This window comes from Octopus bimaculoides, chromosome 3, assembly GCF_046866305.1.
Source record: "Octopus bimaculoides isolate indiv1 chromosome 3, ASM4686630v1, whole genome shotgun sequence".
Taxonomy (NCBI): Eukaryota; Metazoa; Mollusca; class Cephalopoda; order Octopoda; family Octopodidae; genus Octopus; species Octopus bimaculoides.
Window position 1 is genome coordinate 16,643,547 of NC_142930.1, and position 7,500 is coordinate 16,651,046.

Below are 7,500 nucleotides of genomic sequence, written 5' to 3' on the forward strand. Positions count from 1 at the left end.
TTACCCATGTCACTCGTCTGTTGAATTTCTAAGCATAATTTATCCCAGTACTGGTTGGCACATTTCCAAGTTTTTTTTTGTTTTTGATGGTTGGATTTTGCAGCACGTAGCTGTTGCTTTGTACTTTCTGTTGGCTTTCTATTGTGCTTTATGAAGATCTTGCGGTTTTTCTCAAGTAATGGCATTAGGCATTAGTATTGATGCATTGGCTTCGATCCAGTCCTCCTTGGAAAGTCTATGCGTTCCAAAGATCCTCGACGCAGAATCTTGTATTGCTGATTTCATATTGTTCCACATGTCGTCGGGGGATGAGCTATCTACGTTTTGGAGCTGTTATTCAACATATTCTTGAAATTTGGTTCTCATCGCTGGATCTAGGGTGTTTTTTGTGTTTATCTTAGGTTTCTTTGGTTTTTCGGCACTTGGTGCTTTCTTTGTGACCATCTTTACCTTGGCTATAACCAACAGATGATCTGTGTTACAGTCTGCACTTTGGAAGGACATTGTGTGCTTCACAGTGTTAACATCATTCTTTCTGACGATGGCGAGGTCAAACTGGTGCCAATGAGTGAGTGCAACACTCTAGCCACTGGCCATGCGCTCGCGCACACATACAAACACACACACACACACACTCACACACACACACACACACACACACACACACACACTCACACACACACACACACACACACACACACACACTCACACACACACACACACACACACACACACGCACGCACATCTGTATATATATATATATATATATATATATTGTAGAACAAGTAGAAAGATAAATTTTATTCAACGCAAAGATACTAAACAGTATATATATAAAGGATAAAATCCTTTTTTTCCCTTTACATATATATATATATATATATATACTGTTCAGTATCTATGCGTTGAATAAAATTAATCTTTCTTCTTGTTCTACAATACATTTCAACGTTTCGAAATAAAATGTTTGTTTACATACTGCGTATATATATATATATATATATATATATATATATATATATATATATGTGTGTGTGTGTGTGTGTGTGTGTGTGTATGTATATATATATATATATATATATATATATATATATATACATATATATATATATATATATTGTATATATATATATACATATATATATATATATATATATGTATATATTTTTATATATCTGTATGTATATATATATATATATATAAATATATATATATATATATATATATATATATATATATATATATATATATATATATATATATATATATATGTATACTTTTTTTTTTTAAGTTTCAGCTTAGAGCTGCGGCCATGCTGATGCACCACCGTGTTGCTACACTGTTATTACAGGGAGCCTCTTACAATATGTGGCACATGGTGGAGAATGGAGTTTGATTTAGCAACCCTCATTTGCACCTCCTGCCGCGAGGTAGGTTCATCTGGGACTCTCGATAGGAAGAGGTCCAGCCTTGATTTAAAAACTCCTACATCTACTTTGTGCAGATTCCTCAGGCTCTTTGGGAGAATATTAAAAAGCTGTGGGCCCCTGAATCCCAAGCTGTTGCAGTAACTGGTCCTGAAGCGCGATGGCATTGCTGGGATCTTTGGCACTATGCAGTGTCGTCCTGTTCTGGCATTGGTGTAGCTTTCAATGCCAAAATTTGGCACAATTCCTTCCAGGATCTTCCAGATGTATATTACTGCATACCTCTCCCGCCTTCTCTCCAGGGAGTAGAGTCTTAGCTGTTTCAGCCTTTCCCAGTAGCTGAGCAGTTGCAAAGAGACAATCTTCTTTGTGAATCTCCTCTGGATTGCTTCAAGGTCTGCTGTTAATTTCAGACTGGTGAGTGACCACAGCTGTGAGCAGTAATCAAGGCGGCTGAGCACGAATGTCCTCCAGAGAATCATCATGGTTTCCTTATCTCTGGTTCTGAATGTTCTCAGGATCCATCCAGCCAATCGTCTGCACTTTGTTGCCATTCTGGTAATGTGCACTTGAAAAGAGGTATCATCACTCATGTCGATACCCAGGTCTCTCACTGATTTAGGCTCTGGGATTGAAATTCCCTGTGGACCAGTGTACTCTGTAAGTTTCATATTTAGTTTTGGACGTTGGTAGCGCAGGGCTTGGAATTTTTCAGCATTAAACTGCATATTATTGTCCTCAGCCCATCCATAAACTGAGTCCAATTCCTGCTGCAGGTGTGCAACATCACTGGAGTTCTGTATTTTCTGCGAGACTTTTGTATCGTCTGCGTAGCTTGCAAGAGTGGCTATCCGGGCACTTGAAGGCATATCTGAGAGAGCGACTATATATTTATATATCTGTATATATATACATATATATATATATATATATATATATATATATATATATATATATATATATATATATATACATATGTATGTATATATATATATGAATGAATGTGTGTGTTTATATATATATATACATATACATATATAAATACACGTTATATTATTTTATATTATATTATTTCATGTTTATATATATTACACTAATAACCATTGTAACTTGATACCTAATCACATCGCCGTTGAAATAATGACTTGAAAAACTTAATGGTTTGTATAACAGGTGTCGCTCTGTCTGTATTTAATCTATATTTGAATACTAAAACTCTCTTGGCCTTTAATTGGTTGCATCTGACATTTTCATATATATCCCCCACCACACACACACATGCACACACGAGCATGCACACATTTACACACTTATACATAAACACACATACTAGGATACAACATGTGTGTGTGTGCGTGTGTGTGTGTGTGTGTGTGTATACATAAATATGTATTGTTTTTAAAGTAACATTAAACTGAAATATTACTTAATACTTTTTAGTAGAATACATTTTTGTTAATTTTTATACGGCAAAGATTGGCAGTGACTTCGAAATTTTTGTTTACAAGCCATCATCAAGGATTATGATAAGGGCTGAGATCCCAAAACTTGGAGTCTCTTTCAACCGGTTCCTTGTGAAAATTAATATTCACACATGCACATATATGCCTATACCTCTGTGTGTGCGTGTGCGTGTGTGTGTGTGTGTGTGTGTGTGTGTGTGTGTGTGTGTGTGTGTGTGTGTGTGTGTGTGTGTGTGTGTGTGTGTGTGTATGTGTGTAAGAAGTGGTATCAAAAATTACCAGGACTAGTTATTTACCTCAGTCTTAACTTCATATCCTTCGAAATAATCACCTTGCTTAGCAAAATACCTGTCCCAGCATTCCTGCCACTTTATTGAATCCGGCCTGGACTTCGTAAGCGAGTACAGGACATGTGATTCGCTCTGGATCTAGACAACAGTATTAAAATGACGGCGTTTGATCTGCATTTTCATCTTGGGGAAGTGCATTTTCATCTTGGGGAAGTGCACGGAAGTAATGTCTTGTTTTTGGTGAGATATTCGCGAGTGAGGAGAGCTCGGTGACAGGGTACACTGTCGTTGTGAAAAATCTAGTTCTTTGCGCTGCACAGATCCAGTCGCTTTCTACGAATGTCCTCCCCCAAACGCTTCAAAACTTCGATCGTGGAATGGAAGGTCCCTTCCATTGTGACGACCCGTAGACCCAACTCTTGTCACCAGTGATGATCCTCGACATGAAGGATGGGTATTCAGCGGTACACTGATGAAGATCTTGACAGATTTCGATGCGATGTTTGTCTACTCAATGGGCAGCAGGCGGGGACAAGCGTGACAGAGACACGCCGCATATTCAATTCAGGCGTTAGGATTGCCTGCACGGATCCATACGATAGACCAATAACATCAGCTTTGCCGTTGAGTGTCCTCTGACGATCTTCATATACAGGTTGATGAACCTTCTCCACATTTTCAGGTGTGAATGCTTGTGGCAGGTCTTCCAGATTGCTCATCGTCTTCTAGAGACGTTCTTCCGCTTTTGAAGCGCCCATGCCCCTCGAAACATAAAGTACGACCCATTGTCGCGTCACTGTAAGCTCGCCGAAATTCAATGTTTCTGTACCAGACTTCCCAAGCTTAGCGCAAAATTTCACGTTGGCTCTTTTTTTCCAACTACCTGTCCATGACAAAATAGCAGACTGCATTATACACATGATCACAAAGAACACAAATTTCACAACTTGAGAAGTAAACACAGGGATATCATTCGGCACACTGCCTGGTAAAGGTCACACCTGGCTCTCACTACGCACACAAACGTGCGCTGCCATCTGTTGGCGCGGAACAGAACTAGTCCGAGAACTTTCTGATACTTCCTCGTATGTATGGATGGATGGATGGATGGATGGATGGATGGATGGATGGATGTAGGGAGTGAGCTAAGGAGGTAGGTAAGCATATAAATGTGTGTGTGTTATTTCTTTACTACCCACAAGGGGCTACACACAGAGGGGACAAACGGATTAAGTCAATTTTATCGACCTCAGTGCGTAACTGGTACTTATTTAATTGACCCCGAAAGGATGAAAGGCAAAGTCGACCCCGGCGGAATTTGAACTCAGAACGTAGCGGCAGACGAAATACCGCTGATCATTTCGCCCGGCGCACTAACGTTTCTGTCCGCTTGCCGCCCTTTGTGTGTGTGTGTGTGTGTGTGTGTGTGCGTGTGTGTGTATTTGTGTATGAGGTTAATAGACCATTGCACTAAAACTGTACAATTTGTGTCTTCGTTTGGTCCCTTTGAATACTGACGAGTCAGGCCTGGTATTGAAGACATTACAGACTATCATTTCATATTTTAATATTGGTTTCAAATTTTGACTCAAGATCTCAATTTCGGGCGGTCGGATAAGTCAATAACATCGACCTCTGTGCTCAAATGGTACCGATTTTATCGACAACGAAAAGATAAAAGGCAAAGTTGGCTTCGGTGGGATTTGAAATCAGAGCATATAGAGGCGGACGAAATGCTGGTAAGCATTTTGCCTGGTGTGCCAAACATTCTGACTACTCGCCGCCTTAGGTACATATTGCTTTCAAGTTTTGGCACAAGGCCAGCAAATTTGTGGGAGGGGACATGTCAATGTAATCGACCTCAATGCTAAGCTGGTACTCATTTTATCGACCCCGATGGGATGAATGGCAAAGTTGACCTCAGCGGAATTTGAACTCTGAACGAAAGACGGACGAAATGCTGCTAAGCTTATTGACCGGCGTGCTAACGATTCTGCCAGCTCGCCCCCTTATTTCATATTTTGATTATTAAGACTAGATTTAAGGCGATCAGCTGGCAGAAACGAACCTGAAATCTAAGAGAATGTAACTAAATACTTCACAGGTGTTTAGTTCGATACTCGAATCTAGTTTAAAACGGGGGCACCAGTATTTTCTTAACGAAACACTAACGAAACACTTTGAAACTTGGGAACACTGGTAGAATGTGTCATATAAAACATCTTTTACTCTTAGTCTTCTTAACAAAAAAAAAGGAATTCGCAAGCTATTCCATGTTAAACTTGTCGTATTTCTGTAATTTCAACCAATCACTGACGTCTATTCAGCTGAATAGAGTTACTGCTGGGCGGTCTAAAAATGTTATTCCCTGTGACATATTTCATCCGGCTTAATCGTAATATATTCTTTATATAATAAATTACGCTGTGCGTATCTATGTGTGTAACAATTTTAGAGTTCGGATTCTCGAGTTAGGGTTAGTTTTAGGGTTAGGGTTAGGGTTAGGGTTAGGGTTAACAGTCTAGTTAGGGTTAGGGGATTAATACGATATACACCGTTACAGCGCTAACTGTTTTCAACTGAATAGACGTCAGTGATTAGTAGAAATTAGGGATCTTTTTTAAAACGGGGGCCACATTTTTCATTAACGAAACACTTTGAAAATTGGAACACTGGTAGAATGTGTCATATAAAACATCTTTTACTCTTAGTCTTAAAAAAAAAAGAAATCCATAAATTATTCCATGTTAAAGTTGTCGTATTTCTGTAATTTCAACCAATCACTGACGTCCATTCAGCCGATATACATTAAGTGCCGACTACATAAACAAACGATTCTGAAACAATTAACCCTAACCCTAACCCTAACTCTAACCCTAACCCTAACCCTAGGGTTAGGGTTAGGGTTAGGGTTAGGGTTAAAGCAAATTTAAAATGAAAAAAGCAAATAAAACGAAGGTATGGAGATTAAATACGCTTTACATCGCTTAATGAGCCAAAGGAGTAAATGTAAACAACTGAATACTTGTCAGTGATTGGTTGAAATTATCGAAATAAGACAATTTTTTACATGAAATAAATTCGAATACAAAAATATTTTTCTGTTCTATAACACAAAATAGATAAGTATACGAAGTTTGAAAGTCTTTCGGTACCAAAAACACTACGTAAAACATTAATGAAAAATGTGGCCCCCGTTTTAAAAAAGATCCGAAATTAGCGAAATAAGACAATTTTTTACATGAAATAAATTCGAATACAAAATTTTTTTCTGTTCTATAACACAAAAGTATACGAAGTTTGAAAGTCTTTCGGTACCAAAAACACTACATAAAACATTAATGAAAACTGGTGTCCCCGTTTTAAACTAGACCCCGATACTCTGTTGAGTCTAACACTCGACTCGCATGCTGATAAAAGAAAATGACGGTGCCCCAACATGGACGCAGTCTAATGATTGAAACAAGTAAAATACAATAATTTCAATGAGCAAAAAAAAAAAAAAACGTCATTATACAAAGCAAAGGAAGAAGGGACGAAAGACGTGAAAATGATCACTGCGAAAGCATAAAACTATAATTCGGTTTAAACTGAGGTGGCAATCTATCTGTTTATTATCATTTATTATTGGTACGGCTGTCGTTTCCGTGGATATACTTGCTGTTGTTGTTATTGTTGTTGTTGTTGTTCTTCTCTTTGTGGATGTAGCTGTTGTTGTTGCAACTGTTATTGTTGTAGTTTTTGCTAGACCTTTGTTGTTTAACATTGAATGTTTTATTTTAGCACTGTGATTGATACGTTGCTAGTGGCTGCCTTAAGCCGTCGTTTTCTTTCTTTCTATTTTTCTTTCCTTTCTTCTTTGATTTATTTATTTATCTATTTATTTATTATTTATTTATTTATATATTTATTGCAATTTTTCACCTGACCCCTTTTCCTAAAAGTCCAAGTATAAAAATACGGTGTTTCAGGGGGTCCGGGGAAAGGTATTATAACAAAGGAAAACTAACAAATACATACATACATACATACATACATGTGTAGATATGCATGTATGCATACACATACATACACACACACGTACATTTGTATGTATATATGTATATACATACATACATACATACATGCATACATCTATAACTATATATACATATGTGTGTATATGTATGTATATATATATATATATATATATATATATATATATATATATATATATATATATATATATATATATATATATGCAAGAAATGAGGGCGGGACTATTTGTGGCGCACATGGAATGGATTTCTTTGGGGTGGGGTGCTTGAACTCGCTGGCCGA